The following is a 16,255-nucleotide window of genomic DNA, read 5'->3' on the forward strand; positions in this document are numbered from 1 at the left end:
GGTCCAGCAGTCCCCAAACTTTGGTCTTCCAGGTGTCTTGACTTTGGTTTGGGGTTCTAGTTTGCCCCAAACTGGAGAAAAAGCATGAAAACTGGAAAAAATAAGGTAAATCAAAATTGGAAGCAGTGTCTTGGTCATCTGGAATGCACTGGAATGACCTACTCAGGAGCTGAACTAGAGAAAGTGGCCCACAGTCTTGGTGCAGACAGTTACTTGCCCTGTTCTAAAATTACTTAGCTATTACTGCTGATCAACTCTTCCCCTTGTTTCTTGCTGTTCTGAAAATATTACTGATACAGTTGCAAGTGATGGTAGCTGAATGATAGAACTGCTGGAAAAGCCCCCAAGGATCATATATAATCAAACTTCCTTCATGTGTACAAATTGCTCAGCTATATTGTGCTTGACAGATGACTATCAAACCTCTGTTTAAGGACCTCCAGCAAGAAAAGAGCCTAAAACCTTCTCAGTCTTTTTCACTGTTAAACCACTTTTGTTCCCTGGAAATTCTCACTCTTTAGTGAAAAAATTCTTTTTAAATAGTTTGAATTTTATTTCAATAAAATTATAAATAAATAAATTTCTTTTAACCATCCATTAAGAAGCCAATCCCTTCCTCCAGTCCATCTGCCTTGGTCCAGGCCTCGGAGGTGGAGAAGATCTGCTGGACCTGATCTTATTCCCCACCACCACTCCCTTCTCCTTTTGTGTCGTGTCTTTTAGATTGTAAGCCTGAGGGCAGGGAACCGTCTGACTAAAAAATTTATGTACAGCGCTGTGTAAATTTACAGGGCTTTATAAATAAAGGTTACTAATAATAATAATAATAATAATAATAACTTATTGATTCAGAGTCCTATGGTGATTTATCTTTCAAATAACAGGTGCTGAAAAACAAAGTACTGATGTTACATACTCAGTTTTATTATTTCATGTTTTACTATTTATTTTAATTTCACCTTTGCTTAATGGGGAAAAAATATTCATACTTCTAATGTTCTGGTTAGAAAACTCCAAATTTAAAACCATCCAAAAACATAAGCAGAAGTTTACTACATCCATGTCAGTCACAACACAAGATGAGTAACTCTTACTCCGCCATCTACTGTCTACTACCAAAAGCCTCCCCATATGGCAATGTGTTAGTTTTGCCAGATGATGAACCATTAACAGTGATAGGGATGAGACAAACATCTCTGGAGAGGACCACTGAGATCCAGAAAAATTATGCTGTGGCTGAGAAGGCCACCTAACTGATGTGACCACCTGCCAAATTTCAGGTGATGACAAACCAAGAGGATAAAGTTTCTTTAAGGCAGAGTAGTATTAACATGAAGATTTATGGTTTGGACTGCAAGTCTGTACTTGATAATAAGCCTCATGGAACTTGATAGATCTTAATTCTGAGTAGGCATGTGTGAAAGCATGCTATTCAGCATGTAAATGATTTGTAACAGAATATGGTCCAATTGAAATGTACCAGCTTATCTAACTAGACTGCCTCACTTTTCTCCCCCTGCATGATTTTTATTTTCTTTGCCTGACGAAGAAGCCTTCTGGTTGGCTTGATAAAAGTACCAACATGATTTATATTTTGGGTTTTGCTGTACGTCCAGCAAAGTTATCTATATAGTTTTTGTGGTTTAGAAAAAAAAGATTTGATGTTTTATTCATCAGTATCAGGTAATGCAGTTTTAATTTGGGTTTAATTGGCATGCTTTATTTGTTACAATGGCTAAATTTTTCTCCAGACCTCACAGCGCAGAAGCACCTCAAAGCGAAATGGGTTTTGGACTCAACATTACAGAGAGATGCCAAGATCTCAAAGGGAGTTGGTTACTTGAGTGCTGCTAATGGAGAAGGAAATTTAACTGTACACTGAAAATGCTATGTTGTGGAAGCATTGTTCATGGTCTTAATTAGCAGAATAATTTTGTTGTGTCTTTTAAAAAAATAAATAAATAAGAGACTACTGAAACTGAGGAGCAAGAAGCTGAAATCAGCCAGCTGACAGGTAACCTCTTGGTGCTGACTTACCTATTTGTACTGAAAGTGTGAAGAGCAGCCACAATTACAGTTGAAGTGAGCTTTGTTGTGAATTTACAGTCTGAAACTATTTATTTGACTGGTATGTTTTAACAAAGTTGCCCTTCATGGCACACAACAAAATATCAGGATCCAGTTAAAGGTAACAAAATGATATGAGAACAGCAGTCCATAGCAAAACATCAAAATGAGTTCTTGCAAAAATAAAGGCATTTTTGTTGAGACATGCACACCTTCTATCTGTCAAACCTCCTTGCCATTCTTTGAAGATTACACTAATGTACTGCTCTTGTTGATGGATTGCATTATCAATGTTCTATTGTAGAAATGTCATTATAATGTATTTACTTGTCTTTGCAACGTATGTTGCTATGTTTTTAGAGTGCAGTTGGCAAGTTTTCCTGGTAGAGGCCCAAGAGAACAGGAATAGCAGGAACTGTTGGGCTTGCCGATCAGATAATAACTTGCAGTGCACCTGCCCCTTTGCTTTTGTCAATTCTAGATTATGTTGGTCTCTCTCTCTCTCTCTCTCTCTCTCTCACACACACACACACACACACACATCCCCTCCCTCCCTCCCTCCCTCCCTCCCTCCCTCCCTGATTTAAGATACTAATATTTATAGGCAGAGTGAAGTTTATGAAAACTAACAGGATTTAATTTTGATGTTGAGTACAAGATTCAAGATCCTGTGTTTGTGTGTATGGCAAGTCTAGTGAAATTGTACAAGGATAAGATAAGGCTGAATACCCAGTGGTCAAGGGTGGGGCTTCATTGTTAGGCACATTCTTGGCTACGCCCATGGCTAGGCAAAGTAGTCTAAATTGCGCAAAATAAACAGCTCTACTTAAGTATTCTAAATTTGCAGAAGTGGCACTATTATAGAATAACAGCTTGTCGACTTTGTGTTGTAGTCATCCTGTATTTTAATTCTTTTATTAAACTCACAGAAGGTTGATAGTTACTTTTGTAATAAATGACAGTGGTTCTAACTGACTTGGAAGATTTAACTGCACAGTTTGAATATTGTAAGCTGGGTACTGCACAATGCTTACTAGGTTACTCATGCAGCCATCCTCTTGAATACACATACTGTACCGTGGCTATCGTGGAGATTATTTTCTCTGGTAGCAGAGGGCATGTAACACCTAGGAGGTGCCATGTAACAGCTGCAGTTTCAACTAGTAGGGCTTTCTGTAAATAGTCAAAAGTTATATTAGCTATAACTCATACTAGTTTAGATTCATGGCAAACCTCCCTATCTTTCATTTGGATAGGCTCCAGAATTCAGCTCAAAAACTTTATGTTTCACAACTGGGAAAATTCAGGCTTTGCAACAAAAACACACAAATCCAAGTAGGCATCCATTTGCTTTTCATAGGTTACCCTGCTTGATCTAGTTTTGCAGAACTTGAATACTGGAGATCAGGAAACAGAGGGCAGAGTAATAAAGAGGCGGGAAGGAAAAAGAGAGCCAGTGTGGTCTAGTGGTTTTGGTGTTGCACTAGGACTCTGGGGGACCAGGATTTGAATCCCCACTCTGCCATGGAAACCCATTGGATAGCCTTGGGGAAGTCAGGCTCACTCAGCCTCAGAGGAAGGCAAAGGCTCCATACAGACAGGCCAAAATAAAGCTGCTTCAGGTCACTTTGGAGGTATGCTATTTCAATGATGCATGAGTCCTAAGAGTCCAGAAGCTGCGCCAAAGCTGAGCTCTATTCCTTAGGATTGGAACATGGCTTTGGCGTGGCTTCTGGACTCGTAGGACACATGCATCATTTAAACAGCATATCTCCAAAGTGACCCGAAGCAGCTTTATTTTGGCCTGTCTGTAAGGGGCCAAATATAACCCCCCTCTGAACAAATCATGCCAAGAAAACCCTGTGATAGGGTTGCCAAAAGTCAGAACTGACTTGAAGGTGGACAACAACAACATGAAAAATGGCCGAGAAAGGAGGAACATCAATAGCTGTTTGGAATTTATTAAAAATATCCATAATTTGTTGTAAATGGTTTTAAAAAACAGCCTGCTATTTTAATTATTTTAGTATCAATGACAGTAATATTTTGAATAATGATTAAGCATTTCACATTACTTTTGATTACTTCTGGAGGCCATTTTAGTAAGGTTTTTAAAAATCTAACTTGCCATAGTTACTAGCAGCACACTCATTTTGTGATGTACACCATAATAAATCATCATTAATGGGTTAATTAAGTTCTGTAAATGTTTTTAAGCTGTTGTGTAACTTTCATGCCTAAATACCCAAATGGCTCCAGTTCTTTTCTGATTTTGGAAGCTATGCAGTCTCAGCACTGGTTTGCACCTGGATTGTACTTAGATGGAAGACTGCCAAGGAATTGCAGGTGTTGTAGGCTATATTTCAGAGGAAGATACTGGCAAAACCACTTCTAAAGTATTCCTTGCCTAAGAACACCTGATGAAATTAATGGGCTTTTTCTATGCTGATAGGCAACTTGAAGGCACATACACATATGCTCCACCATTAGAGTGGGACAGCCACCTCAGGTAGCAGATCTGGGGTATTATGAAAAGATAGCCAAAGCAGGAAAAGAGGTGCTTGTGGGATTTTCTATGCCAGACAACAGAACAATGTGGTGGTCCTAATGTGTTAATATGTCATGATTTTGCTGGGAAGGGGGACATTTTGCTGCTTCTAAAGGACCAGAAAAAAATAAAACAGAAAAATTAAGGGAAAATCAAGCTTCTTTGTTGTTGTTGTTTTGAATCCCCTCCCCCCCAAATAATGGGAGGAAAGCAAAGAATGGCTTATGAACTGTTTCCTTTTAGAGTGCTAAATAAAATGTTTTAAGACAAAGCATTCATATATTTACTCTCATACATTTGTTTCTAACAACTATGTACAGTGGGCCCTTGGTATCTGTTGGGTTTTGGTTCCAGGACTCTTCCCCTCCTTCTGCTTTGCCCTCCTGCCTGTAGAAGGACTTGGGCAGTTGGATGGACAGGCAAGGCAGTGGACAGCCCCACCCCCTTCTTGATGGATGGATGGCCAGGTGAGACAGCAGACAACCCTACCTCTCTTCCTTCCTTCTGCCTTGCCTGCCCAGCTAACCAGACCCAGAAAAACCCAGATAGATGAACAGGCAGGTGGCCAAGCCATCAGATTGCCTTGGTGGCCTTTCCCATGCAGTGCTCTGCAACAGGGTATCCACTCTACTTTTGCAGAGCCGCCCTGGCTGGTGGCAGGATTTTTTAAAAAAAAAAGACAGATGATAAGCAACCAGCCCAACATGTGTTCACCCCACTCTGGGCTTTCATCTAATGTGGTTCGCACCCTATAGTGACACCCCTGCCAAAGTAACAGAACATGATTACCCTCAGCCTTTTGTTAAAAGTTCTTTTTCTTTCCATGGGACACAAGGAGCCCTGGTGGCACAGTGGTTAAATGCCTGTACTGCAGCCATTTACTCAAAACCACAAGGTTGTGAGTTCAAGACCAGCAAAAGGGCCCAAGCTCGACTCAGGCTTGCATCCTTCCGAGGTCGCTAAAATGAGTACCCAGACTGTTGGGGGCAAATTAGCTTACTTGCTAATTAGCTTACTTGCTGTTCACCGCTATGATCTTTGAAATAGCGGTATATAAATAAAAAACAAAACAAAACAAACAAGCAAAAGTGAAAAGCAGGCCATTGTGGGGTTACTGGTTGTATTATTTCATTCACATTGATGCAGAGCTTGAAGGAGTTCTTGTTATAAACTACAACACCCAGAATCCCAATTGTCATTTTGGGTGTGGGATTCTCCGAGATGTAGTCCAAAAAGAGTTGGGTGTGTGTTTTGTTTTGGACTATAGATCCCGGAATTCTTCAGCTGCGTTAGCCTTTGACTGGATCTCCCCCCCACCACTAATTTTTAATAATTTTAATTGCACTAATTAAACAGTTAAGAAACAAAAACGTCAGGAAAAAACTCTTCTAGAACATGGCCACATAACCTGAAAAACCCACAAAAAACTATGGATGCCAGCCATGAAAGCCTTCGACTCATTGTGAGATGTTGGTGGAACAACTCTACTGTTCTCCTTATGATCCATAAAATTAATGAAAGTGAACCAATTATCTTCAGAGTATCATTGTCTTGTTGACATTTGTGTAGTTGATCTGACATGTTAAATTTTCTAGTAAGACTAAATTCGAGATTTTACAATATCATAAACTTGGGTTTAGGTTCTTAACTTTCTTCTGCTTGCAAGCAACCACTGGTCTGGCTGTCACCAAAAGGAAAAATATCAAGTCCTTGGTTATTAGTTCATCTGGACCACTAAAAATATTTAACAGATCTAGATCGTGGACAAATGTGAGTGTTTTATTTGAACTTCTCCCAATATCAGTTGGTGCATCTAGCCAAATTTCTTGTAATACTGGCCAAGTCTTCCAACCATTAACATAAGTACCCAAGAGACCACAGTCTCTGCACCAAAATGGAGATTTTATTATTATTATTTTAGTCAATTTCATATGTATCGGATACCAATGGTAAATTACTTTTAAATAACTTTCCCTTCTGTGGCTGAATGCCATCTTATAATTTTGGCTGACCAAATGTGATTCCATTCTTTATCTGCCTGTATGTATCCTAGACATTGTTCCTAGGTTGATCTTAAACCCATTAAGTTACATGCAACCCCTAGTAGTTGGCCTGGCAGGACTGGTGTTAAATATGTAAAGCAGGGGTGGACAACTGCAGTAGTCTATGAGTCAATTTTCTGTCCCGAGGGCCTCTGAAGAGCTGGCAAGATATAAAAAAATCAAAAATCAAACAGGTTCATGTTTTGAAAACCAATGTTTTTAATATTAAATAGTGTTGTGTGTGTAACATATTTAGAAATTGGAGTGCCAGTTCACCTTTGGAGGAGGCAGGAGAAATGTACACCAGGAAGTTTGGAAGGGTTAAGGGCTGCTGCAAAACATCTTAGAAGGCCTTGGGTCATATTTTGCCTATTCATGTTATCCCGGTTGCATAAAGAAGGATTGAATTTGTAAACTATTCTGTGATGTTCTACAGCAAAACTAGATTCTTCATAGCTCTTGCGTCAGGATTTGTTGTGTCCCCGCAGGTCAAATGCTGCCTTCCAGAACACTTGGATGATCACATTGTCTCCACTGGAGCAGCCGTGGGGGAAAGTAAAGGATATAATGAGAAGATAATGGAACACAGGACAGATGGCCCTAGCATTAGAATGTGATTAACAATTTGCTATGCAGGCCAGAATAGTATCCATTTCATTTGCTGCGAGATGATTGTTTTCCCAGAACTGGTTGTAGTAAATACCTTCTTGTTCATAAGCAAATCTGCTGGCAAACACACTCAGTGGATCAGCTTACTAAAGGCATTGCTCCTTTTGATTCCCCTTTGGTTAATGGCAATTCTTATTTAAAGATCACATATGGACATGGTGCTAGTGAATTAGTTAAGCTGCAGTAACTGTAGGGTGGCTCTGTACAAAACTATATATATATTTTTGCTGGCGTTTAATTAGTGTTTCCATAGCTAAGCCTCCTTAAATGTTTATGTACATCACATGTGCATAGGAGATGAAATTGAACCATGCCTTCCCAATGCAAACACATGGGTATTTTTAAGGATGCATGTCTACCACTCATGCTTTCCATGTTTGCTGCAGGAAATATGGAGGTACCCACGTGGTGGCTGGTTCATAACGTGTGGAGTTATTTACAGTGTTACAGATTAATAGAGAAAATTCCCAATCTTACTAAGAAATGGGAGATAGTGACATCTCCAGTAGGAGACCAAATTCTGAACTTTTCAAGAAAAACTTTACAGTCTTCCAATCTCTTGTTTTCTTTCTCTTAGATTTGGAGAAGTCCTTGAACAGAGACAAAAGAGCCCAGGCCAGCAACTGGAGACTCAGTGAGTTTTTTCCTAAGCGTTTAATTGACTGTTTATCAAACATCTCACAGTCATTTCTTTGAATGAAAGATTAGCAATGAAAAAGGTTGAATAGTAGCCTTACCATTTTTTTTAAAAAAAGTTAGCTATTGCTTCATAGTTCACTTGTTTTCCTGGTAAACATAATCTGAATTACTGGAAATTGTTAGTCTTAGAAATCACAAACGATCTACTTTGATTGCCTTATCTGCAAGCAGCTTAAATTTTTGCTGGAGATAGATCAGAGTGGCTTGTAACAGACATGTATCTGACATCTTGTTGATTAGTCCCAACTAGAGTAGACCCATCCAACCAATTGTTCAGTGTTGGGTCAACACATAGGTAAATCCCAATGATTCATTAGATTTACTCTACTCTATTGGTGTTCAATAGCATCGGGGGGGGGGGCAGTGGTGCTGCCCACTCTGTGTGACATCCCAGAAGAGAGGTGACATCTGATCAGGCCATCTTTGTATGAGGGTGAGGGGTGAATGTCCCCAGCCCTGTACCCCTACAAAGGCAGCAGTTCCTCAAGAGGAACCACCACCACCATGGAGAAGGCCAAGGCCACCCAGCCCTGCTTCCTCATGGCAGTGGTGATCTCCTTGTGAGGAGACTGTTGCCACTGCGCGAAAGAGGAGGTGGGTGTGGCCTTTTGGCCTGGCCCCTGAGCAGCCCCACCCCCACCCCAGGTTACACCAGAGGTTGCAACATAACTGCCTGTCTAACTAAGGAGGTCATGACACAGTAGACAAGCATCCTTCTCCCATCATTAAATTGTCTCATTCATGCGATCAGGGGGAAGATTATCACACCCTTGCGCATATATCCTTTTCTTCTGTCAGTAAACAGTAATGGATGCATCATTAGGTATTAATGGGAGTTTCCATTAATAATAATAATAATAATAATAATAATAATAAGTTTTATTACTTTTAATACCCAATGACACATCCATTACTGTTTACTGATGGGAGAAGAGCAGGATAAGCATGCAGGGATGTGATAATCTTCCCCCGGATTGCTCGAATGAGACAATTTCATGACCGGAGGAGGATGCTTGCCTCCTCTGTGTGATCATATCCTAAAAGACAGATAAATATGGAAAGATGTCACATTCAAGTAAGTTTCAACTGTAGTTTGCAACCAGAGCTGTAGACTTAAGGTCATACTTTATGGTATATTAAACATGTAGGGTGCAGCTGTATGTGCCTTATTTTCTCTGTGTGTGTGTGTGCGTGCGCGCGCGCACACGCATGCACACACCCTATTCTTCTTGATCCTGATCTGGACAGGGATCAGTGTGGGTGGAAAAGGCATAAACTGCACCATCTCTTTTTTCGTGCCAATGGAGTCTTTTCTTCTTCTTTTAATTTCCTGTTTGATGTACACATGGGGAGTAAATAAAAGAAATTAAATGGAGCAGCTTTAAAGCTCTCCAACTACTCCCAGTCTGAATCAGGTTGATGTGCACTTAACCTAGAGTACAAAAAAGTCACATTTTTAATATACCATGTTACCTGACAAAGTCTAGCATTCAGCTCAAAAATGACCATATAGAAAAAGTATGTGCTTTTAGAAAATACTGAGCTAGAGATTCATTTGTTTCAGTTTGGACAGAGCTGCTTCCAGATTGTATATAGCTCTAGATTTACAATCTTTCAGCTTTTAACTTAATTTTTTTTTTTTTTGTCCTAAGGCTCTTCTATTGCACACTTGTGCTTCCAAGGGTAGTGATGTTTAAAATGTGGGTGATTTTATTACCCTGTGTGTGTGGCAGGAGACTCATTTTCTGCGTAGGGATTACAGATCTATTGATTTAAAACCTGAGCCAACTCAAATTTACAATGAAGATACTGGGGATCCATTTTTAAGAGCAAAGCTAAAGGAGCACATGAGTGATTTGAACTGAACCATTCCCTCCCCCCCCCGCCAAAAACTTTCCTTCTAGAAGTTTGTTACCTGAATGTCTTTAATCAATTGCTATGAAGAAAAAGTGCCTGTGAGGAAGGAGTTGCAGGGAAGTAAACCAGGGAGGGCTAGATGTATGACCTCTTGCTCATAAAAATGGCCTATCCAGCCCATCCCAGCCTAGCCTCTCCTCATTTATTATATGTATTACTGTGAGCCTGGAGCTTTGTCCTCTCCATTGACACCCCCTTGTCATGGGGGAGAGGCTTGCGCACCCTAATGATGTTGTGAGCTATGCTGGTGGTGGTATAATAGCCACCGGCAGGGCCTCCCATGCCAGACAGGTCACAACCAAAGGGTCTGACCAAGAGCGCCAAAGGGCAGGATGGGCTCTCTAGCCTTATGGCAACCATCCTAGGAGAAGGAAAACTCTAATCCCAAACCCGGGCAGATGGTACTTGTCTAACCCTTCAAGGTCAACCATCTCAGAGAAGGAAACTCTAATCAAACCTACGACCCGAGGACCTCGCTGCCACTGTCCATGCTTGTCAAGGCCTCAGCAGTCGAACCTCTGGTTTAAAGGGTGAGGCCAGTACTGTGCATGCTGCGCTCCACCAGAAAAATCCATTGCACAGGCTCGAAGGACACATCCAATCTCCGGAAAAGCCCTGTAGCGATAGGCGAGGGACGAAACGGCAGGTGTAAAGATGCACTGGAAGCCGCAGACCCAACCCTGCATGCAGGCGGTTCAGGACTTTGGTCGCTTGAGACTGACTAGGGATGATAGTCTTGTTCGGCAGCATCCTGAATGACCAAGCAGCCTTTTTAAAGGAGAGCACTGCTTGCTCCATATGGAGAGTGGCCTAGAAAAGGTGGCCTAAAGAAAGCTCATCCCCAACAACCCGGTTGGCTAGCCGCGGCCAACGGGAATTTTAGTCACCAACGCGCTTGTACAAAGCGCGGGATGAGTCCTTCCTGAATTTTCGTTCGCGAAGCTAAGCCAGAGAGGAGCTTTGTGGATAGCTTCCTAGCTAGCCTTATGCAGTTTATTGATTTGAGCAAGAATCCTTTCACAGTTGGGATTTGGGAATCCCATACTAACCACCCTTGGCCCAGCTTCACCCTTGGGGCAATAGTACATGTCTTAAAAGTGGCTCAAACTATCTTACGTAGCAGCTGGGATGTAAACCAGGGAGTGCAACCTCTCTGCTTCATACAGCCTTTGGCCTTTCTCAGTGTGGTCCTTAATGTTTCCCTGTACATTTTATTTCATTCTGGTGTCGCTGCCCCAAGGAGAAAGGGAAAGGGGCCCAGATAGATTGGCTCTCGTGCAGACTCAGAGATCTCTCCATAGAGTTTAGCAGCTAGAGAAGTGTTAGGCATCCTACTATGTAATTCGGTTTTTGGTTTTGCATGTGCATCTGTCTGCCAGTGTGTCAAGATCAGCCAACCCAGTTCCCAGTAAGCAGGAAAACATCTCGTGATAGAAAACAAAAAGACTTTTATTCCAGATATTGAGACAGAAGTCACCTATCCGGAGTCTGTGTTGGAACTGAGATCCTTTCCCCGGACCATAGCATAATAATTCAACTCATCCAACCCCTCTTCCTTGGATTCCCTTTGATCCCAATCAAAGCAGCCTTTCATATCTCCTTTTGTCCCTCCCGTTAATCATTCAATCACCCTTAAGGACAGAAAGGAAGTATCCCTCCTTTACAAGCCAAATCCCCTTGCAGGAAAGGCAGTGTTAAAAAACTATAAAACTTCATCCTGTTACCATTTGCCCCTCCATTTGTTTCCATGCCCAGAGTGCCCATCTGATTAATACACAATACACTACGATATTCCCCATATCCACCTTCCCAATAATTCACTAGGTTATCACAGTATTACATCATTAGATCAGCATGCCATCATATCATCCTATCATCATAACATCATAACAGAACCATGCATGGTTCTGAGACCGTGCCTCTTCTTTATCCTTGTGGTAGTAGTGGTTCAAAGCAAAGGTACAAGAGGGTTATACAGAACAGAATGAATGTGTACTATAGTTGGCCCTCTGTATCCCTGAATTTTGCATCCTTGGATTTATCCTTCTCATGGCTTGAAAATATTTACACACACACACACTCCAAAAAAACAAACTTTGATTTTGCCATTTTATATAAAGGATACAATTTTACTAAGCCTTTGTATATAATGGGGCATGAGCATCCTTGGATTTTGGTATCCGCAGGGGGTCCTGGAACCAAAACCCAGCAGATACCAAGGGCCCACTGTCATAGTTCAGGTGAGGGCACCCTATTTAATGATGTTCAAATTGGGACGAAAGCAATTCACAGAGAACAAAATTTAAGAATAAACTAAATAGTCTAAGTCAAATAAATACTTTACCAGGCTGAGGGGCCTACAAGGTAATGAGATTTGTGTATGTAATCTGCGGTTTACATACTTCCTCTGGAGAATACCAATGGAATTCAGTTATAGACTGAATGTGAATTTGTTTTGCTGCACACAGTGAGATCCTACGATAGGGGCAACTTCACCCTTTATGATAGACATGTGGTTTGCATAATAACAATTGTATAACATGTAGATACACCTCCCTATAACAATTGTATAACATGTAGATACACCTCCCTGTATCTCTAACATGCAAATATAGCTAACTGTAGAACATGTAAATATCAGATGCACTCCTTTAAAAGATCATGCCCATTTTTCTGGGATATCTAGTGCATGCACACTGAGTCAGTTGTGCCTTGTGGCTTTCATTTCAGTGGGGTGGTGAGTGTAATTCAGGTTTTAGTTTAAAGCAAACCTGTTACCAAAAGAGGTTCAGCATCTTGGACAGCTTAGTTCCAACTAAAACCAATATGCTACCCAATTATATGCTACCCAATGATATTATAGCCACCAGCAGCCACTAAATTGGTATTGCAGGACGAGTGTCTGTACCTAATGTGCTTGCTGTGGTAAAATGCTGTTGTTCCTGTGAGAGCTTTGAAATGACCATTTTGGTTTGGGACCTCTGGGGGGGGGGGTGTAGTAAAAAAACCTGCATTTTTCAAGCCATAGCAGCACATGTGATTGCAGTATAAAGTGTGGAAATTTCCCCGCAAACTAATTTTTACATGTGGCAAAAATCTTAGTTGCTGCTCCTAGCTAGAGTAGACTCATGGAATCAATTGCTGAATAGCACAACACCTATGTAAATCTCGTTATGATCCATTGGGCCTTCTCTAGCTGGAAGTGGACTAAAAACTTTATACATCTGAGGTGATTAGCAGATCTTTCTCCAATCTGTCTAGGCAGTGTAGTCTTCAGTTTGTGTCACTAGAACAGGAGGAAGTCCCTATTCTCTGTGTGTGATGCAATAACTGCAATCTCATCAGGGCAAATAAATATAATCTCAGTGATATAGGGGGAATCCATGTCTTTGAGGAAAGCTATAAATGGGTCACTGGGATGAATGAAGATAAAATTCATGAATGTGCCTCAGGGGCCATCAATTTTTCTCTCTAAGCAGGTTGGTTTGTAAATTTTTATGAGCCATTTCTACCCAATATTTCCAAGGGATTTATCCTGTATTATTGCTGGGACTGGTGGGCATATCTAAGTTACACACACATACTTATCTCCCCCCTTTACTGCAGCTTCCCCCATTATAGATAATGATTGGTGTCATATTGCCTTGGAGCAGAAGGTGGATAGAATTAAAACAAGGGGATAACATTGCTGTTTGCATGTTCAGTCACACATATCTCTGCCCTGGAACATGGATGAAAGTGGGGCAGTATCAAGGGTCAGAAATCGTTGGCAAATATTATTATTATTTAAAGCTACCATTGATAACAATTGCCTTGTGGGATATTTGGGAGGAGTGCTAATGGTAAGGGAACAGCTGCTCCCCTTCCAAATGTGTACTTTGTCTCTCTCATACAATTTCAGTACAAGAGGGTTGGGGAATGCATGTGTATGTGCCTTGTGTGTAAGAGTGTACAGTCGGCCCTTCTTATAAAAGGATTTTTTTATACATGGATTCAAGCATACATGGTTTGAAAATGTTCAAAAAAAGTATAAATTTCAAATATCAAACCTTGATTTTCCATTTTTTATAAGGGACACCATTTTGCTATGTCATTGTATTTAATGGGACTTGAGCATACACGGATTTTGTTATAAATGGGGGATCTTGGAACCAAACCCCATCTTATATCAAGGGTCCACTGTATGTGTATCTGTGTATAAAAATGTGTATCTGTGGACTGGACAGGGCCAGTAGCTCAGACCTAGAATGCCTTTGTGTGCAGAAAGTTCTGGTTAAATCTCGGGCATCTCCAGATAGGGCTGGAAAATATCTGCCTGGAACCAACAAAAACCACTATCATCTGGATTGACAATTCTGGGCTAGATGGTTTATACCAAGTGGATTTTCCCGTCCACTTTTTGTATGGCACATAACCATCTTCAGCACATAGTAAAAAGACTGCTCTTTGAAATGAATTTAAGTCTAAATGAATTTAAGTCTCCTGGACCAGATGAACTACATCCAAGGGTATTAAAATCATAGAATCATAGAGTTGGAAGAGACCGCAATGGCCATCCAATCCAACCCCCCGCCATGCAGGAAATCCAGATCAAAGCATCCCCGACAGATGGCCATCCAGCCTCCGTTTGAAGACCTCCAAGGAGGGAGACTCCACTACACTCCTAGGAAGTGTGTTCCACTGTCAAACAGCCCTTACTGTCAGGAAATTCCTCCTAATGTTGAGGTGGAATCTCTTTTCCTGCAGCTTGCATCCATTGCTCCGGGTCCTAGTCTCTGCTCAGTATGACATCCCTTCAAATATTTAAACAGGGCTATCATATCACCTCTTAACCTTCTTTTCTCCAGGCTAAACATACCCAGCTCCCTAAGGCGTTCCTCATAGGGCATGGTTTCCAGACCTTTCACCATTTTAGTCACCCTCCTTTGGACACGCTCCAGTTCCTCACTGTCCTTTTTGAATTGTGGCGCCCAGAACTGGACACAATATTCCAGGTGGGGCCTGACCAGAGCAGAAGAATATAGTGGCACTATTACTTCCCTTGATCTAGACACTATACTTCTATTGATGCAGCCTAAAATCGCATTGGCCTTGTTAGCTGCCGCATCGCACTGTTGACTCATGTTCAACTTGTGGTCTACTTGGACTCCTAGATCCCTTTCACATGTTGTCTCCTTAAGCCAGGTGTCCCCCATCCTATATCTGTGCATTTCATTTTTTCGCCCTATGTGCAGTACCTTACATTTCTCCCTGTTGAAGTTCATTCTGTTAGCTGTGGCCCAGCTTTCTAGTCTATTCAGGTCATTTTGAATTTTGATCCTGTCCTCTGGGGTATTAGCTATTCCTCCTAATTTGGTGTCATCTACAAATTTGATAAGTATTCCCCCAATTTTTTCCTCCAAATCATTGATAAAGATGTTGAACAGTACTGGCCCCAGGACAGAGCCCTGTGGGACTCCACTGGTCACTTCTCTTCAGAATGAAAAGGTGCCATTGTTGAGCACCCTTTGGGTTCGTCCGGTCAACCAGTTACAAATCCACGTAACAGTTGGCCTTGTCCAGCCCGCATTTTACAAGCTTGTTTGCAAGAATGTCATGGGGAATTTTGTCAAAGGCCTTACTGAAATCAAGATATACTGTATCCACAGCATTCCCTTCATCTACCAAGCTGGTAATTTTATCAGAGATTAGATTTGTCTGGCATGACTTGTTTCTCTGAAACCCATGTTGACTTTTTGTGATTATGGCACTGCCTTCTAGATGTTCACATATTCTCTGTTTAATGATTTGTTCTAGAATCTTTCCTGGTATTGATGTCAGACTAACTGGACGATAATTGTTTGGATCCTCTTTCTTCTCCTTTTTGAAGATGGGGACAACGTTTGCCCTCCGCCAGTCTGCTGGGACTTCTCCTGTTCTCCAGGAGTTTTCAAAGATTATTGCCAATGGCTCCAATATTACATTTGCCAGTTCTTTTAATACCCTTGGATGTAGCTCATCTGGTCCTGGAGACTTAAATTCATTTAGGTTAAACAGGTATTCCTGTACTATCTCTTTACTTATTTTGTGCTGAAATTCCCCTATTCTGTCCTCTGCTCCATTATCCTTAGGTTGAGCACCCTTTGCCTTTTCTGAGAAGACTGAGGCAAAGAAATTGTTGAGTAATTATGCCTTTTCTCTGTCTTCTGTTAGCATTTTGCCATCTTCTCCACACAGTGGCCCTACCATTTCCTTGTTCTTCCTTTTGCTGCGGACATATCCAAAGATGTTACATTCCCCAATATTCCCCTGAGAATAGTTTGGCTGTGGATAT

General features: G+C 41.2%; 1 protein-coding gene across 4 annotated transcripts in view; it reads left to right on the forward strand.

Moving 5' to 3' along the window:
* Positions 1-16,255, forward strand: part of EPB41L1 (erythrocyte membrane protein band 4.1 like 1) — a 304,150-nt gene that overhangs the window by 27,513 nt on the left and 260,382 nt on the right. For 3 of the 4 annotated variants that reach the window (XM_042466080.1, XM_042466083.1, XM_042466084.1), the window contains exon 2: positions 7,904-7,960. The exons of the other annotated variant lie outside the window; for it this stretch is intronic. The gene's annotated coding sequence lies outside the window, so the exon portion shown is untranslated. The remainder of the gene's footprint in view (positions 1-7,903; positions 7,961-16,255) is intronic. 4 annotated transcript variants of the gene reach the window in all.

Source organism: Sceloporus undulatus, chromosome 4 (genome assembly GCF_019175285.1).
Source record: "Sceloporus undulatus isolate JIND9_A2432 ecotype Alabama chromosome 4, SceUnd_v1.1, whole genome shotgun sequence".
Classification (NCBI taxonomy): Eukaryota; Metazoa; Chordata; class Lepidosauria; order Squamata; family Phrynosomatidae; genus Sceloporus; species Sceloporus undulatus.